This window comes from Tursiops truncatus, chromosome 1, assembly GCF_011762595.2.
Source record: "Tursiops truncatus isolate mTurTru1 chromosome 1, mTurTru1.mat.Y, whole genome shotgun sequence".
Classification (NCBI taxonomy): domain Eukaryota; kingdom Metazoa; phylum Chordata; class Mammalia; order Artiodactyla; family Delphinidae; genus Tursiops; species Tursiops truncatus.
Window position 1 is genome coordinate 23289717 of NC_047034.1, and position 19328 is coordinate 23309044.

A 19328-nucleotide genomic window follows, 5' to 3' on the forward strand; every position below is an offset into this window, starting at 1 on the left:
TTTTAATATTTTGGCATTTATTTTTGAAATAGAAGTTTATTTTCCAACGGAATTCTGAAGAAAGGTTTAGGTTTAGGTTTAGGTAGTTTTCTTGGGCTGGGAGGGCCTGGGTCATTTCCCTCATTATCATGACTCTACAGGTGCCCCAAGGCAAGGACCTGAGGGGGCTGGGCTGGGCATTCCCTGTCACCACCTTTAGGGTTCAGGTCATTGGCGGCCTCGGGATTTGAACAGGGAAGGGGAGCCACCTCATTTAAAATTACCTACACTTGCAGCCAGGCGATCTAATTCCCCCAATTATTTTATCTCTCAGAATATTGTCAGCACGGGAGGCAAGTCCAAAATAGCTTCTCATCTTACAGATCCAGGTCCCCCAACACTTAGGCGACGAGCCTGATTGCTCAGATGAGGGGTGCTGAGCCTCTTTTACTGGCTGGCTGGAGGGCATTTCTACTGTTAAAAAACCTTACAGTATATAGTGATGCTACACGTGCGAGAAGCTATGCGAACAAATCGTAAGAGACAGCAGACTGCAAATGTAATAAAAACTGTGGAATTAATTAAAGAAATCTCAGCTAAAACTAGAGTCGAGACAGGCCTGTAGGGGAGGCTCTCACGCCCCAACCTGCATCCTCAGATACTCTAAACTCACATCTCAGACAGGAAGGTGTTGCCTACTTTACTTTCTAGCGGAAAGAAGAAAGCTTCCCTTCACTGGAGGACAGCCCAGCCAATCAAAGCAGCCCAACCAATGAGAAGCCTCTATACTTTGGACTCCTGGCTCTTCCAATGGATTCTTTGGTTATTACAAGCTCTTCTAACCCCCCACCCCCCCGCACTTTCCCTATAAAAGCAAGTTCCCCTTGCTTGTTCTTCGCCGTAGTTTGTGTGTCGGAGTTGCGTTTTTTCTGGCTATTCCTGAGTAAACTCACTTTTCCTGGTAAAATAACTGGCGATTGCATTATTAAAGGGGGCAAAAGCAATACAACAAAATTATTCTAATATGTATTCAATAATATAAGCAATGCGTGTGTGTGTGTATAATAGAAAACTTAACGTGACTAGTTCAGTACTTGAACCCTCACCCTAAGGGTCAGTTAGTCTCCTTCACAGGCTCCTGCCATGCCCTGTCCTCTGGGGTTGGTCCATCTTGCCCTGGGTTGGGGGATATCCACAGCTTAGCCCATGTGCCACAACTACTGAAGCTTGTGCGCCTAGAGCCCGTGCTCTGCAACAAGAGAAGCCACCGCAAGGAGAAGCCCGTGCACCGCAATGAAGAGTAGGCCCTGCTCGCCACAACTAGAGAAAGCCCGTGCACAGCGTTGAAGACTCAGCGCAGCCAAAAATAAATAAATTAATTTAAAAAAATGGATTATTAGCACCTGGAAGGCTGCTTTATGGCCCCTCCCAGGCACGACCACTTCACAAAGAAAAGCACTCTCCTGATTTCTATTCTAACATCCTAAGTTTTGCTTGGTTTTGAAATTTGCATAATTGTGCTGTTTGTACTCCCGTATTTTTTAAAGAGGAAACAATCCTGAGTTCATAGTAATATTTCCAATTCAAATGTAAGATTACAGAGTTTTCACTTAACTTGGTTGAATTTACACTTTCACTTTCTCTTTGCTGAAAAACTTGGTTTTTAACGACTTTAATAACACAATTGCTTGTTTGCCTGTTCCACGATACAAGTATAATAATTTCAAAATAGCTATATGCATATCGCTGCTGACAATGAGATGACTGAATGCAGTATAAGATATCTTTGTTTTTGTCCTTAGAATATTTCCCACTAGGACTGTATAATCATTTCTGTATTTTAAAATTATTTGAAGCAATTATTTTGTGTGTGTGTTGTTATGCCACCATCTTGATATGCGGTTAGGTGCATTTCTTTCCTTTTGTTTTCAATTTTTAAGACTTGCTTTTTGGATATTTTAAAAAAAAATATGGATTCAAGTCAAAACTACATAACAAAATATATTCAGAGAAATCTAGCTTTCACCCCTATCTTCTCCATCCTGTTCTCTCTCTGCATGGGTAACTTTTATTAACATAAGTAATATATATTAGCATTTGGTTTATCCACTCATCAATTTAAAAAAATATAAACAAATACGTATGTATTCACACTATCCCCTCCCATTTTGTGGTGGATTAGTGAGGTAACCAATTCTTTGTTACTCTCCCCGCTGAGGGATGAAGTTTCTCCCCGCTTCCCTTGAACCTGGGTTGGTCCTGGGACTGCCTGAACCAATAGAATGCAGAGGAAGTGACCCTCTGCTAATTCTAGGCCTATGAGGATGGGCAGCTTTCATTTCCTCCTTGGTACATTCACCCTTGGGATTTAGGATTCAGCTGCCAACTATAAAAACCCAAGCTAGCCATGGGGAGATAGAGACGTCCTAGCCTCTCATCCATCCCACCAACACGCCAGACACGTGAGTGAGTCACCCTGGACCATCCAGCCCAGCAGCCATCTGACTGCAGCAGCATGAGAACCACCCCCCAAAAAAACCTACAGAAGAATCGTTCAGTGAACTTACAGATTCATGACAGATAAGTTAATGTTTGTTGATGTGTTAAGCCATTAAGTTTTGGGATGGTTTTTTATGCAGTGGTAGATAACCAAAACATATATATATATATATATACAGAAGGAAGCATTCTAGCTATGCCACTCTGCACCTTGATTTAACCACTTAATGAATGCTGGAGAGCACTATGTATCACATATGTTGATTCTTACCTTTGTGATGACCCAGGTTATATATGGAGATCTGAGGTTCAGAAAGGTTGAGTAACTTGTCCAAGGCTGCACAGCTATTTTATTAGTTTGCTAGGGCTGCCAAAACAAAATACCACAGACTGGGTAAGCTAAACAACAGCAATTTATTTTCTTACAGTTCCAGAGGCTGGAAGACCAAGACCGAGGTGTCAGAAAATTTGCTTTCTCCTGAGGACTCTCCCCTTGCCTTGCAGATGGCCACTTTCACCCATGGTCTTTCCTCTGTTTGGGCACATCCCTGGTGTCTCTGTGTGTGTCCAAATTTCCTCTCCTTATAAGGACGCCAGTCATATTGGATTAGGGCTCACCCTAATGACCTCATTTTACCTTAATCACCTCTTTAAAGCTCTGTCTTCAAAACAGTTACCTTCTAGGGAACTGGGGGTTAGGACTTCAACATGTGAATTTGGCGGGGTGGGGGGACACAAAAATTTGTCCAAGAATTTGTGGCCATCTTCAATCTGCCACATTGGGTTTAGATTTGTACATATGCATAAGATCTTCTCTTTCTGAGGCTGTTGGAGATATTGGAGAATAAATTTGTAATCTCTCAAAGTAACATGAATGTGATGGATAAGAATTCAAATAATAAATAAAGAACTGATTTGGAAAGCATGAGAAGAGAGAGTAAGAGACTCTCCCCACCACCACATTATAATAGTTCAGGAGAATGATTTTTAAGGAAAACTTAGCTAGGAAGTTAAGGAGGACAGTTCTTTTACTAAGAATATCTCTGTTGTGATAATTGTTATTTTGTTTAATACCTATTTACCTCTATCTCCTTAAATTGGAAAAAAATTAAAAGGTGTTACGTGGGGCATAAGTGTTCCCCAAAATATTAATGTCAGTTGTCTCTGAGTAGTGGAACTATGGGTAAATTCTTTCTTTTTAAAACTTTCCTGTACTTTTCCATACTTCCTCTGGCTACTTCTTTTATAATGGAAAAAATAAACATCACAGAAGTGTTTTGAGACAGACAGGGCCATTCTCTTTCTCATTCTTTTGTCCTGATGAAAGCTGGTTAGTGGTGAAGGTAAGGGTTGGCTGGGGTGATGGGGAAAGTATCCGTCAGGGGCTGGGCAGGAAACCAGGGCCATGACAGATACTTCCATGGAAGGAGCTAGTCCAGCTCATGGAGCACAGAGCAGCCTCGGGGCTGCAGGTTTAGCCATCCCAGGGAGGGTGTACAGGGCTCATCTCTTCGCGGCAGCTCAGTGCAGCCCCCTGCCAGGGCATGGCGTGTCCACTGAGCTGCCAAAGGTTACTGGCATCAACCCTCACGGCCAGCTTGCCCTCCCACCCTCAGAGCTGCCTCGGTTACCTCCCGCTACCCTGACTAATGAATCCACTTCCTGTGTTCATAGAAATTCAAGACATGGGGTTTTATTTGCCTGAAGTTTTCTCCCACTTTCCCTCCCTTTCCTCCTTCTTTCCTTCTTCTCTTCCTTCCTCTCTCCCTCCCTCGCTCCTCCTTTCCTTCCTTCCTCCCTGCTCCTACTTTCCTTTCTCCCTTTCTTCTTTCCTTCTAGAGGGGAAGGAGGGAAAGGGGATAAGAGAATGGGCAAGGGGACAAAGTACAAACCCTTTCTCTTTAGGGAACTGGCCACCTTATCTTATGATCTCAGTGCTCAGAAACCCCTTAGGTCTTGTGGAGAGCGATGCCCTGTCTTTAACCCAGAGCAGAGCCTGGCTTGGCCTGTCCAGCAGAAGGGACCTCCGTGATTTTCCATGCAGGAGCAGGAGGGGCCCCACGTGGTGATGACGTGGCCTGTCTGCAGCCAGAACACGAAAGGAGCAAAGGCAGGGATGCTGTGCTGGGAGACGCCAGGTGCAGGTGTTTCCTTCCTTTGGAACTTCACAGCTGGACCTCGCTCCTCCCTGAGGGGTTCCTGGAGCCCAGCTGCTCGCTGTGGGGGGTGGAGAGGATGAGCAAAGCATGCTGATGCAGGCAAGGCCCTGCCGGAGCCGAAAGCTGGCCCCGAGATTCTCCTGCCGGCGATGACAGTGATGCCTTGCTCCTGAGTGGCACTGCCTGGCCACGGAGTGCTCTCACATTGGGCTGCCTGCCCAGAAGCAGATCTAGAAAGTTCTGTTTGAAGGATAACATTAGTGTACTCGCCAAGAGTCCACAACCTAATGATGTCTTTGATGTAAAGTTACTTCTTTTCTAAGAAACCTGGGGGACCTCCCGCGCTGGGCCCAAAGCACAGGTCACGTACCAGCTGGCTCTTGGGTTTCCCGAGAGCCACGTCCAGGTGGTGAGGCGCTCTCGGGGTCGCACAGGTGTGCTGGAGGCACAGTGGCCGGTCGACTCCGAGGAATGACAGCAACGGGGAGAGGTGCTGGGGGTTGGAGCCGGGAAAACCCACCCAGATCTTTTTAGAGGGAACAAGACAGATTTTAACATCTACATGTTGGTGAATATGATGTCAATCCACAAGAAATTGCTACAGAAAATTGTTAAGTTCGTTGATTTTTTGAGTACTTAGGGGAAAAAACTAGTCCTCACTAGGTGCCATTGATCACTAGTTGTTTTTTTTTAATAAATTAAAAAAAATCATTTTTTTTTTTGGCCGTGTTGTGTCTTTGTTGCTGCACACGGGTTTTCTCTAGTTGCAGCGAGCAGGGGCCACTCTTCGCTGCGGTGCGTGGGCCTCTCGTTGCGGTGGCTTCTCTTGTTGCGGAGTACGGGCTCTAGACGTGCGGGCTTTCGTAGTTGTGGCACGCGGGCTCAGTAGTTGTGGCTCGCAGGCTCTAGAGCACAGGCTCAGCAGATATGGTGCACGGGCTTAGTTGCTCCACAGCATGTGGGATTTTCCTGGACCGGGGATCAAACCCATGTCCCCTGCATTGGTAGGTGGACTCTAAACCACTGTGCCACCAGGGAAGTCCCTGATTGTTTACTAAAAATGAGCTTTCAAAGATTTCTGTGTAAAGATATTAAAGCCAGATTACAGCATCTTCCTCTCCCTGTACTGACACCAAAACCACAGATTTTATCAGAAAGGAAAATCATGGTCCCATTTCACTCATGAATATAGATGCAAAAACACTAAACAAAATATTGGCAAATAAAATACCAACATGGCATTAAAAAAATATATACCACATTTAATTGGGTATATCCCAGCTGTCTGGGATGCCCTAGTAATAGAAAACTGCAAATATAACATCATATTAACAGATTAAAAGAGAAAAACCATCTAACCATTTCAAGGGGGGCAGTAGATTTAACTTTGATAAATTTGAACACTTTCATGCTAAAAACTGTTTCTAAATTAAAGATTATTTTGAAAACAAGTATCCATAAAAAACCAAAGAAATAAAATCCTAATAGGGGAAATATAAGAAGCATTTCCTTTAAAATCAAGGATGAGACAAGAATCCCTGCTACCATAAGTTCTACTGTATTGGAAGACCTGGGCAGTTCAGTAAGATAAGAAAAAGAAAAAGAGATTAGAGACATGAAACTGGAAAGCGGGTAATAAAACTCAGTATTTGCTGGTGACATGATTGCTACATAGGAAAGCCAGAAGAATTCATATGCTATTATTGACATGCATCATACCAGAGTTTAGCAAAATTGCTGGATATAAGATTCCGGTATATTTTTGTATACCAGCAGCAAATGATTAGGAATGTAATTACTATTGAAGACAGTGGAGAATATCAAGTGTCTAATAAAAGCATCAGAGAATATCAAGACTCTACCAAAATATGCGCAGGACCTCTATGGAGAATATTATAAAATTTTGTTCGCGATGCTAACGACCCAGATAAGTGGATACACCAAACTCCTGGACAGGAAGTTTCAAGATCGTGAAGATGCCAGTTCTGCCCAATTTGATCTATAGATTCAATGCAATTTCTATCAAAATCTGAACAATGTTTTTCATAGAACTTGATTAAATCATTTAAAAATTCATATGGAAGAAATAAAAGGCTAAGAATAGCAGAGCACTTCTGAAGAGGGATAGCAGGAAGGTGGGGAATGCCCGCCACACACCAGGACTTATGAACCTACAATAATTAAGGCAATGGGGGATTAGTGTAGGGACGGCAAATGGACCAATGCAGCAGAGCCAGAGAGCCTCCTAAAAGACCTTACGCGGATGATGTAGTCAGCTCAGGCTGCCAACAAACTACCGTTGGTTGCATGGCTTAGACAACATTTATTTCTCACAATCCTGAAGGCTGGGAAGTCCTAGGTCAAGGTGCAGATTCAGTTCCTGACATGCAGAGAGCTTCCTTCTTGCTGTGTCCTCACATAGCAGAGAGCGAGTGAGCTCTGGTCTCCCTGGCTGGCTGAGCTCGAGTTCTCTTCATTACACCATGCCGCCTTCTGCAATCATCTGTCATGTTCTTCTGAGTCCAATTCTTTTATATATAAAATATATATTTTATTGAAATGTAGTTGATTTACAGCGTTGTGTTAATTTCCGCTGTACAGCCAAGCCACTGAGTCTACTTCGTAAATATCTCTCAGGGCTGTCCTCCCCAGCTTCTCCTCATTGCCTCCTCCTTTTCAGGTCCTTATTATCTTTTCCCTGGATTGTTGCATGATCCCTCACCAGGCTTCCTGGTTTCTAGTTTTTACCTTTACAATCTGTTCCCTGCGTTGCCATCTGAACTTTTTATTTTTTTATGTTTATTTATTTATTTGGCTGTGCCGGGTCTTAGTTGAGGCATGCGGGACCTTTAGCTGCAGCATGCGGGATCTAGTTCCCTGACCAGGGATCGAACGCAGGCCCCTTGCATTGGGAGTGCGGAGTCTTAACTGCTGGACCACCAGGGAAGTCCCACCATCTGAACTTTGTAAAAACGTGCAACTGGTTAAGGACCAGCTGCGTCTACAGGGTGAGGATGCATTGTCCTCAAAGGGGACAGGAAAACATGCTGGGAGAACACTGCAGTTCACAGCAGAAGGAAAGAGTCCTCAGTGTATGGGAGAGGCCCCATACACATAAGTGTATAATACATATGACTGTAATATATAGAAGTATAATCAGGTAGCTGTTACTGGGATCACAGTTTAAGCGGTACATACATTAATTTTTTTTTAAAACCTACCATTTATTGATCACGTACTTTGTACCTGGTGTTTGGCCTATACTATTTTATTGCATTCTCCCAATAATTCTTTGAGGCAGGCGATTCTGGTTCCATTTTACAGATGAGCACACCAAGGCTCAGAGAGGTTAGGGAGGTGCTTGAAGTCACACAGCTAGTGAACAGTGGAGTTAGGATTCCCTACTCCCACCCCACCATTGATCCAAAGCCTCCTACTCACAAATAAGTGTATCCAGAAGAACATGTTCATGGCACATAAGGACACGTCGGAGGAAATGGGTCTTCTGGACCTGGAAAACAAAGACATGACACTATAGAGAACAGTATGGAGGTTCTTTAAAAAAATGAAAATCGAGTTACCATATGATTGTGCAATCCCACTCCTGGGCATATATCAGGAGAAAACTCTAATTTGAAAAGGTACATGCACCTCAATGTTCATAGCAGCACTATTTACAATAGCCAAGACGTGGAAACAACCCAAGTGCCCAACAACAGACGATTGGCTTAAGAAGATACACACACACACACACACACACACACACAATGGAATATTACTCATCCATAAAAGAATGAAATAATACTATTTGCAGCAACATGGATGGACCTAGAGATTATCATACTAAGTGAAGTCAGACAGAGAAAGACAAATGTCATATGATATCACTTATATGTGGAATCTAAAAAAATGATACAAATGAACTTATTTACAAAACAGAAATAGACTCACAGACATAGAAAACAAATTCATGGTAACCAAAGGGGAATGGTAGGGGGGAGGGATAAATTGGGAATATGGGGTTAGCGGACGTACACTGTTATATATAAAGCAGATAAAGAACAAGGACCTACTGTATAGCACATGCAGCTATACTCAGTATCTTGTAATAACCTATAATAAAAAAAAAAGACAGACAGAGACCGTCAATTGTGAGCTCCTGGACACTGGGAGACCCACGTGGAGGTGGGAAAGCCAAGGAGAAGGCTCCTGCCTTGCATGAGAAGTTTGGAGAATGACTTACGATTTCATAGCCCTTTCTTTTCCACCTCCCTCTTTGCTGTTTGTTTCTGAGTCAGTCAAATCTAGTTAGCCTTTCTGTTGAGTGGAGGGAGGGTAAGAAAAAGTTGGAAGAAAAAAATAGTTAACTTAATTAAGACCAGTTAACTAGGATAGCTGTCATTAGAGGGACAGAGTTGCTGAAGTGGCCATTGCTGGGCAAGGAGAGCTGGAGGGTTCCAGTCCCTGCTTTGCGGGGACTCTGTGGTCTTAGGAGGGTGCCCATCACTCCCATGTCACCTGTGGGACGTGGGGTCCAGGTCAGATACTCGGCACTTCCCTGCATCATCAGTGAGTCTGTGAGAAATGAGCAGAAGAACATTCCTATGAGAATGTTCTTACAGGAAATGAACATCCTTCTCCTATAAAAATGTTTTCGGAGCTCTATTTTCAAAAGCAAAGCATTTGGAAAAAAAATTTGACTCATAAATTTTTTAGTAAAAATATTATAAAATGCCTGGGGCTGGGAATAGGATCAGAGAGCGACTGCAACCGCACATAGGGATCTTTCTGGGGTGATGAAAATGTTCTAAGATTCAACTGTAGTGATGGTTGCACAACTGTAAATTCACTCAAAACCACGGAACACTATGCAAATGATACTTCAATAAGGCAGTTAAAAATGATCACTGAATTCTGGGAAAATCGACACCAAATAACCCCAGTTGCCTTACAGATAGGTCACTCTGTGGCAGGCAGTGTGAGCAGGCTGTGCCCGGGTATTTGACAGAGCCCGTAAGTTATCCTGGGGAGGAAAGGCGTATAAATACAAATTGCTCTGGCCCATGAAAGCACGTGGTTAAATGGTACCAAAGAGGCAGAAAACAGAATCAGGAGGAGAGCCTTTAGGAGGTTCTGATGGGATCCAAGCCAGATGAGAATCCCAGGCAGACTCTGTGAAGGGCAGAAAAAGGAAGACAGTGCAGGCCACACACAGTGCAGGCCACGGAGAATCAGGAAAGGCAGGACTGGGGGACACGTGTGGGTAAGATAGTCCCTCTTCCTAGGCCCCTAGGGACCCAGCTGGACCAGACATGCCCAGAGTGGCCATGGGAGGGTCACACGGTCATTTGACTGTGCGGAGTGCCTGCGAGGCTGGGCTTCAAAACTGGGGAGGATGAAGTCACCAGTTAGTAAATGGCAAAACCAGGATTTGGACTCTAGAAGTATGATTCTGACCCTTGGCCCTCAACGACAACCCCGTGTTGTTTGTCTTACTAGACAGGAAACCAAAGCTCAGAGAGGCTGATTGAGCTACCCAAGGTCACACAGCAGAAAGTGGTAGGGCTGGGATTCAAACGAAGGTCTTCTGGTGCCGAGGCTGAGGCCGATCCCACTAGTCTCCCCTTTCCAGTGCAAAGGAGGGCATGAGGACTCAGCTAGTCCTGCTTTTTTCCTTGTAGGACTCTGGTTCGTGGCACTGCGGGGTGGGGAGGGGGGCGGCTGCTTCCAGATGCAGTCAGGGGGCTGGGGAGGGGATGAGTATACTCTTATCAACCTCGCTCTCGATAAAGAGGGGACTGGATCTCCTTTAAACACTCCTTTTGGGGTGCTTGTTATTCACCCCAGCAGGAAATGGCTTGACAGGGGCCTGCTCAGCATCTGAAAAGGCTGCCAGCCCCCCATGGCCAAGGAGAGAGCGCCAGGCTATTTTAACCTGGAAAAAGCCTTCAACTTACCTCCTTCAGGCTGTCCTTTTCTCTCTTATTTGCTTGAAGAATTCTCATTCCTTTATTTAATATGATAACACGCATTGAATGCAGTCTAGAACCAATGTTCAGTCGTGGCTCAATGTCCGTACTTAGCCCGGAGCTGGCGAGGGTTCCGAGCCAGGTGTACCCGCGTGGCACAGGGCGCTCCACTCTCCCGAGTAATCTGGGGAAGTAAACGGGGCAGTGTGGGAAGAAGGAAGGGCACACTACGTGCCCAGCCTTGGACGCCCCAACAGGGATCCAGAGAGCAGTGTTATCACCCCTGCTTCACACGAGGGAACAGAGAGAGGGATCCAATTCCCTGAGCGGCTGGGCTGCGGCGTCCATCTTCTCCATCCCACTCCTGCCAGCATCCCTTCCATCCCAGGAGACGGCAGTGTCTGTGGACACAGCCTGTCCTCCAACAGGATGGAATGCCTGTACCTCTGCAACTCCCGTGGCTCTTCTCCACTCCTGGGTGCCATCCGCTGGCAGGACCCACCCTGGACCTGGCCTTTATGTCCACAGCTGCTCCTCTGCCTAAATCTTTGCTTCCAACCAATGTTTCATTCTCTGGCTGCAGCCTCTACAGCACACCTTCTTAGCTAAGCCCTGCTGGAGAAAAATCACATGGCCTGTACATTGGCCTGTGATCCAACCGTCCATCGCCACTTGACCTGGTCCCCTGATCTCCCTTAATGACTGTGCAAATCTTCACCACTTCCTTCCAGTCCTCCGTCCTCCCATTGCCCCTCTTTCACCTACTTTATTGAGCAATTCGCTCTGGGCTGCGTGCACGTGCCCCATGGGGTTGTAATGGCTTATTTATGTATTTGTTTCCCCAACTCAACTGTGCCCTTCCTTGGGTCAGGATTTGTCCCTTACTCATCTTCCTGTCCTCGGTACCTGACGCAGCACCTGGAACCTGTATGAGTAAAGCAGAGTGGCCAATGGCAGAGGATGGCTCAAGGAGATGCCCTTGCTCCATACATACACCAGAGCAGCTCATCGGCTGCCTCCTGGGCTCCGTAATGCTGCTCAGCTGGCATTGAAACAAGAGAAAACCCATCCCTGTCTCTGCCTTCTGCGTTCTACTGATAAACTCCTATGTCGGGAGATGAAACTCAAAATGCAGGTCATTCAGTCCTTTACGGGGAGGTTTCCACGGTGACTGTAGTCCATGCCTGGTGGGGACAGCCTGCCTCGCTGGAGCAGGCCTGAGTCCCACCTGCGTGTGTATAACAAGGGCCACCTTGTCCTCTCTCCACCGGGCAGGTGTTCATATGTTTCCAAGTCTCTTGTCTCCTACTTCACACACTGAATAGCAGTTAAACCCACGAACTTCCCTGCAGAGTTGAGAGCTTCGGGAAAGGGCGGCACTAACCCTGAAGGACGGGCCTGCACCCATGCACCCTAGACTCCTGGGCCCTCCCTCAAGCACCACCCTCCAGAGTCACCCGACTGGGGCAGAGCCAGGGATCTTTTGGCCTTTTTTTCCGTGATGGGGTCTCCGGGAGAGGTGTCGACCTAGTTTTCGCGTGTTTCTCACCTCTGTCCTTCCCCTTTGGGGTACAGATGAGCTTTGTGGTCAACAACTGGCCCTTTGGGGTCTCAATTGTCTCACCTGAACAATGAAAGTGTCAGATGCAATGGTAGCCACTTCCAATTATACTGCATTTCTGTGTCTGCCAGCTCCCTCTCTACCTCCCTTCCCAGCCCACCCTCCTCTTCACTCTCCCCACACTCACCAACATCCCTTCCTGCCCCCACCTTCCCTGTCCCATTGGCTCCAGGTGGCCTAGACCTTCCAGCACTGTCCACTGACCTCCCGGTCTCTTGGGAACGAGGGCCTTGGAATCTCTTCGTATTTCTCTTGGGTGTTTGGACCCCTGTCCATCCTCGAATAAAGAAGAGGTTAAGGGAGGAAAGTGAACAGACCAGGCTGGTACACGGCAAGGTTGCTCACCGAAACTAGAAAGAGATCTCTCAAGGTGTCCGTCTCCCAGCCCCAACTCAACCATGTCTCTTTCTCTCGCCTTTCCCTGTCATTTCCTGTCACTACCTGCCCTGCATGCAGGCTTTCACGCTGGTCACTAACTCCGCAGGAGTCAGCTCAGCACTGCTGTCTCAGAGATGTTTATCCTGTGAGTCTGGTTGTTTTCAGTTCCCGCCTCATGCGGGCTGAGAAGTTTAAATGAGATGATGCTTATCGCTGCCAGCTCAGGCCTAAGTGATTGAGCCTGGGGAAGACCAGGACAGTCACCAACCTGAAAATTCACGGCCTCCCTCTCATGTCATGACTGCTCCGCCGTCCTCTTGTTCGTGTCTTGTCCACTCTGTAATGCTTGGCTGCTCCAGCATCTCCCACTATTATATCCCATTTTACAGCTGAGGAAACTGAGGCACAGGGAAATGAAGTAACTTGCCCAAGGTCGCGGCTAGTAATTGGCAGAGCTGGGATTCAGCCGAGGTTGTCTGATTCTAGAATTGATGATCTTAATCACTACGGTATTTTGCCTCTGCTTTAAAAAAAATGGCTGAAAAGAAGTTCCCTTGTCCCTGCTTCATCCTCAAGTCAACTTTCCATCTCTGACTTTCCTGCTGGGCTGGCTGACCCTTCCCACTGTAGTCTGGGGACAACTCGTGACTCTCCTGAGTCATCTCCCTTGAAGGATATTCAGAGTCTGCAAACTGCCAAACTCGATGGCTTTGCTCGGTTCTCATCCTTCCCACAGAGGGGCCATCTTCTTTACATCACTCAGCATTGTGTAAAATAGCTTGTTTTGGACTCTGGGAAAATGCCCACATGCTTTCTGGAATAGTCTTGCTGCTCTCCCATCCCAAGAGCACCCCGCTGTCTTTGGCAGGACGTTTTCTCTGGGGGACCATATTCTAGGAGGCCCTGCCTGCTCCAGCCCACAGAGACCTCCCGCTGACCAGTGAGGTACAGAGAAATTGCGGTCCCCAGTTCCCCTGTGGAAAGCTGCTGCTTTTCCTGTTTCCATGACATCAGAGTCATTACAGGCTAAACTCCTTCCTCTTCTTCCTCCTCCTCCTTCTTCTTCTTTAGCATCTTGGGATATATTTACTCAGAACAGAGTGGTTTCTTTCTATCCTTGTCTCTTGCTTGAGTTTTTCCTTTTATTTGTCAGTTTGGAAGTAATGAAATAGTTTATTAGCGTCCTCAACTGATTATCAATTAGTTTCTGTTTTTCTTAAAACTATCATTACAGACTCACAGACTCAAATATATTTGACCTGTTTCAATCTCTTGAAGTTACTGTCCTCACTGATACATACTGTTGTCTCTCTTGCCAGGGAGAACCTCTTCAGCCTGGCTCCTGAGTCCTTCGGCCCTGGCCCTAGCCATCTTTGTTTTTTGTTTTTTGTTTTCTTCGCTTCTCACTGCCGTGGCCTCTCCCGCCGCGGAGCACAGGCTCCGGACGCGCAGGCCCAGCGGCCATGGCTCACGGGCCCAGCCGCTCCGCGGCATGTGGGATCCTCCCGGACCGGGGCACGAACCCGCGTCCCCTGCATCGGCAGGCGGACTCCCAACCACTGCGCCACCAGGGAAGCCCCCTAGCTGTCTTCGATTGCTTCCTCGCTGTCTGGTGTGACAAGTTGCTCTCGGCCCGCATCATTTTCAGGGGCCCTTTCTGTCAGTGTTGGTGGGAGACGTCTAATTGAGTTTTCAAAAGAGTTCCTTATAGCATCCTTTTCCCCATGGCAGGGAGAAAGGATAGAAAGGTGGGAGGTAAATCTCTTTTGTGTTTGAGGCCTCAGGAGACTCAAGCTGAATTCCTTTGGGTTGGAGGAGGGGCCAGGGCTGGTGCTGGGAGGGGCTGATCCAGAAGCAGGTGAAGAAGTTTCCCCAAGGAAGGTGAGGGGCTGTGTTTGGGGGTTTCTGAGGGTGGCAGGGAGCAAGCCCTGCTTCTCTTGGAGCCTGGGAGCTGTCAGACCTCTGCAGGGGTGGCCCATGGATGCAGGAGGCCGTTTACAGTGAGCTGTGGACTTGGGCTCCTCCATGGGGATCCCTGTTCCCAGCCTTAGCTGGACAGAAACAAAGCTGCCCGTGGACCACGCCAGCCTGGCAGTGGGCATCTCAGATACGATCCCGTGATGGAAGGCTAGAATCCTTTCCTGGTTTCTGCAAGTTCTGCTCTCTAGTGTTGCGCCGCTCTCGGGAGGGGGAGGCTGAGCGGCACCACCCGGGAAAGGGGCTCAGAGCCTTGTTTAATTTAGTTTAGAAGTCATGAGGGCAGTCATCTGTGACCAGGTCTCCAGTTTTGAGACACACTCTTTGACTTAGACACTTTGTTTCCTAGTCCTAAGTCTCTGGGGGAACAGGAAGTCATCCTTTCTCCAGATGTGGAGAAGAGGAAGAGGAGAACCACTTCTTAAAAACCCTTCCTCAGGGCCGGCAATTACGATTTCCCTCTGCGCCGCATCATCCCAAGAACTCCAGCCTCACCCTGCCTCCCTTTCCAGGCCCTCCCACCACGCCTTCCCCCATCACACACCATGATTGACTTCCAGCCACTTGGAGCCACTTGCAGCGTGTGAAACATGCCATGTGCTCTCTTACCTCTGGACCTTGGTACGTGCAGTTGTATCTGTTAGGACCAGGCATGCTGCAACAACAACACAACTGATAAGTAGTTTGAGTATGGTGTTTATTTCTCTTGTGTGTGAAAGTAGCTAGGTGGGAGGCTCTCCAGGGCTGGCCCAGCTGCTTCATAGTTGTCAGGGACCCAGGGTCCTTTTGACTTTCTGCTCTACCATTCTTAGCAGTTGGTTTTTATCCTCAAATTTGCTTCATGGTACAAAATGGCTGCTGGAATTCCAGCCATCAGGTACAGAGTCTAGACAGGTCCTAGGTGAGACAGAATTCCTTCCAAAGAGTCTATATAAACTTCCATTTATATCTCATTATTCATTATTAGAAACAAGGGAGTGTTTTAGCTGGGTGCGTTGCACCCCAGGCTAAGAAGATATTCTAACCATAAGGAAGTGATGGATAGATATTGGGTAGGAACTAGTAATCTCTGCCTTTCAATGTCCGTTCCCTTTGTTCAGCTGTTCTATTGACCCTTTGTTCTCAGCTTAGATACAGCTTCTTTAGGAGTCAGCCTTCTTCTAGGTGCTTCTCTAACCCCAAACTTACCCATTATCACACCACATTGCACCTGCTGGTTCACCTGTCAGTCTTTCCCCTTGAACGGTGAGCTCCGGGAAGGCAGGGATTGTAGGCGCTCAAATAACGCGTATGGAGCGAATGCGTGGAGTCTGGGGCAGCGTTCATTCTAGAACATTTCACATTAATTCTCCCTATTCAGGATGTTGTTATAATCCCCAACGGATCTTGCTGTTTTTCCACTTGTAAGTCATTACCACACGTGTACCCAAATTGCTTTTTTTTTTTTTTGGAAAGAAAAGGCGTCTCTTCACAAACCACTGGGGATGACACATGATTTGCGCCTTCACAGCTTTGGAAAGCAACTGGCACATCCAAACCAGCCTCCAAGTCTGTCTGGATGGCAGTTTGGAGGGTAATAAAATAAAAAGTAATTTATAAGTGGCAAAAAATTTGAACCAAAGCATAATTCCATTTTGTGCAGAAAGCCAAGCTGTTCTGCATGATTTGTCATCCAGCCAGGGCTCTCCGACTCGCTCCAGCCAAAGGCTCCTACCTACCCCCCATCTCCTACTGGCTCCTTCTAATTTAATTCCAAGTGGCAGGGCTCCCAGTATCCCCAGTGAAGATGTTTGTTATCTCACAGCTGAGCCAGCTGGTCTATGCTCTTTGTAAATGTCTGACCTGGGATGAAAAGTCTTGGCTATACTAATCCCAGAAACTTGCTCCCAGGAAAATCCTATCAGTGGTTTTCGGTTATCTGTCACCGCATAACAACCACTGCAAGATGTAGTGGCTTAAAATAACCATTTATTATTTCTCACGATTCTGTGGGTTGGCTGAGCTCCCCCGGGCAGTGCCGTTCCATGTGAATCTTTTAGGTCACTCATGTGGTGGCACGCGGCTGGGCGCCCACCTGTGGCTGGAACATCTAAAACGGCCTGCCGTCTTCCAGAGCTTCTCTTCATACGGCCTTGTAGCATTCAATAGCCTAACAGCGTGGTAGCTGTCTCCTAAGAGGGAACTCTGTAAGAGGGCAAGCCCCAATTTGCAAGTGTTAATCCAGCCTCATGTGGCTAATATCTCAATTGGTCAAAGCAAGTCACATGGCCAATCCCAGAGTCAATGAGACAGGAGGATAGACAGGTATATCTCCACGGATACTGGGAGGCGTGGTTCCTTGGGCCACCAATGTACCAGTCTACATAAGAGGCCTCTGAGGAGAGTGGCATAGGGAAGGAGCAGACTGGCCTGGAGTGAGCCAGGTTCCTCTTAGTATAGGTTACATAACTTATTGTTTGAGCTCCAGAAGCAGGGCCAGTGGGGGAATGTTACAGGGAGACAGATTAGAGTTTTAATAGGGAGACACCTGCTTTGTGAGATAGTGAGTTCCCCGTCATGGAAGGCGTCCAAAGAGAGCCTGGTGGGGATGTATAGGGAATGCTTCCCTGCCTTAGGAGATGGATTCAGTAACCATAAGCTTCCTTTCAACTCTGAGTCTATTTAAAGCTCTCCTAGGCAGGCCAGGAAGAACATTTGTCTCACAGGTGGCAAGTTCACGTCAGGGCATTTGAGAGGTGGGTCGGGGGACAGGGATCGTAGTCTTCCAGGTGGAAAATATCTTAGTGGCTGTATATTTAGGGACTCAGTATAGATGGGGAACATTCTTTTTGCTCTCATTGATTGACAGCTGTGCTGGGGATGAGAGGGTGGGACTTCCTGTTCTGGCCAGCCCTGAGGGAGACAAACAGGAAGTCCTGACTGGGCCGTGGGCAGGAAGGTCTAAACAAACTTCCAAGAAGCACTTCCGCTGAAGTCGGGGAGGGGGCAGGCAGGGCTCTGCTGGGTAGAGGCCACTCACCTCCCTCCACTCAGTCAGAGCTGCTCCACTTTTGTGTCCTCGCAGACTGAGTTTTCTTGTATGATTTTTGTGCGAAGAAAGGGTTCTAAGAAAATAAAAGTTAAGAAGTCACTCAGAGAGATTTTATCCATAAGAAACATGAAGTCAGCTGAAGGGCTGTGCTGCAGGTGGAGACACGGGATGGGGGATGTCACACACAGGGTCAGAGATGGGAAGCAGGCCCACAGGCCTTTGCCATGGAGGGAGGGAGGGAAGCAGCTGAGGTGCGCAGGGTCCAGCATCGGCTCCAGGACCAACGCTGAGGCTACAGTCTCGGCACGCTTGCCTACTTACCCAGGGGTGGCCCCATGTCTAACTAAAGGTGGTGTGAGGTCTCAGATGACAGAGCCAGGGCCAGGGATGCTCAGATGACCACGCCCTGGGAGCACAGAAAGAGAGGGAGTGCACTGGTCTTGGACCAGATCTGACTGGAGAACCTGGAGCTCCCCCTGAACTCCCAGCAGCCCCCTCCCTGGGTGAGCCTGGGAGCCAGGGACCTTTTGCAACAGAGCACTTGGCTTTCTCTCAGGGTGAGGGGTCTTGGCAATGTGACTCAAGGGTGCCACTCTCCTCATAGCAGCTTCAGGCAAGGGTTCTTCGGGAAGCAGGACCCACAGACATGGCCCCTCTCCACCTCAGGACAAAAATAGAGTGGGACCAGCAAGGTGATCAGGGTTGAATATTTTGGCCCGAGCAGGTGCTTCCCGGAGACAGAAGCAGGCTAACGCGTTACAGTTGGAGGCTGTCTTCAGCTCCAGGACGCTTCCCTCCATAATATTAGTTTTCTGTCACTGTCACAGATCACGCATGTTTAGCAACTTGAAGCAACATACTTCATTCTATCACAGTGTTTGTGGCTCAGGAGTCTAGGGGTGGCCTAACCGGGTCCTCTGCTCTGGGGCTCACTGGGCTGCAACCCAGGGGTTGGCTGGCCTCCTTCTCCTGAGGAGGCTCGACTGGGGAAGAACCCACTTCCAAGTTCATTCGAGTTATTGGCAAGGTTTATTTCCTTGCACTGATATGACTGACGCTTCTGGCTTTTTGCTGTCTTTGGGCCGGAAGCTGCCTTCAGGTACTAGGCTGTCAGCTCCCGCCTTGTGGGCTTCCTCAGTATGGCTGCTGACTTCACCCAGGCTGCAAGGAGAGCTGCTTACCGCAAGGGGGAGCCAGTCCCATTTTAGGTGGTTTCACCTGATTAAGTCAGGCCCACCCAGAACAATTTCCTTTTAAATTAACTCAAAATCAACTGATTTGGGACCTTAGTTCCATCTGCAAAATCCCTTCACCTTTACGATATGCCATTGGCTAGAATAAGTCACAGTTCCCAGCCAGGCTCAAAGGGTGTGAACAGCAGGGGGTAGGAATCATGGAGGCCACCCTGGAGTATGTCCCACACACCCCCTTTTAGAAACCCCAGACTCCAGTGCCCTAACCCATGACCTTGCTTGCTGAGGCCCATACTCTCCCCACCCTCACTCCCCCCCCCAACCTCATGCCCAACTCCAGACCGGCTCTTCTCAGCTGGTAATCAGAGACTCAGCCTTCCATCTTACCCCAACGCAACTTTTCTCCCTGCTGTCCAACAAGGCCGAAATGATCAGATCAAAGAAGCAAGTCTCCCAAGGAGGACTCAATGCATTTTCTTCATCTGGGGCCTCTGCCTTATCCCAAATAAGTGACCAGAGGTG

General features: G+C 47.6%; 1 long non-coding RNA gene across 1 annotated transcript in view; it reads right to left on the reverse strand.

The window, feature by feature from the left end:
- Nucleotides 1–2916: 2916 nt before the first annotated feature.
- Nucleotides 2917–19328, reverse strand: part of LOC141278028 (uncharacterized) — a 29594-nt gene continuing 13182 nt past the window's right edge. The window contains exons 3-6 of the long non-coding RNA XR_012330153.1: nt 17602–17686; nt 10595–10790; nt 8079–8148; nt 2917–7165 (exon numbers count right to left, since the gene is read on the reverse strand). This is a non-coding gene — a long non-coding RNA (uncharacterized lncRNA). The remainder of the gene's footprint in view (nt 7166–8078; nt 8149–10594; nt 10791–17601; nt 17687–19328) is intronic.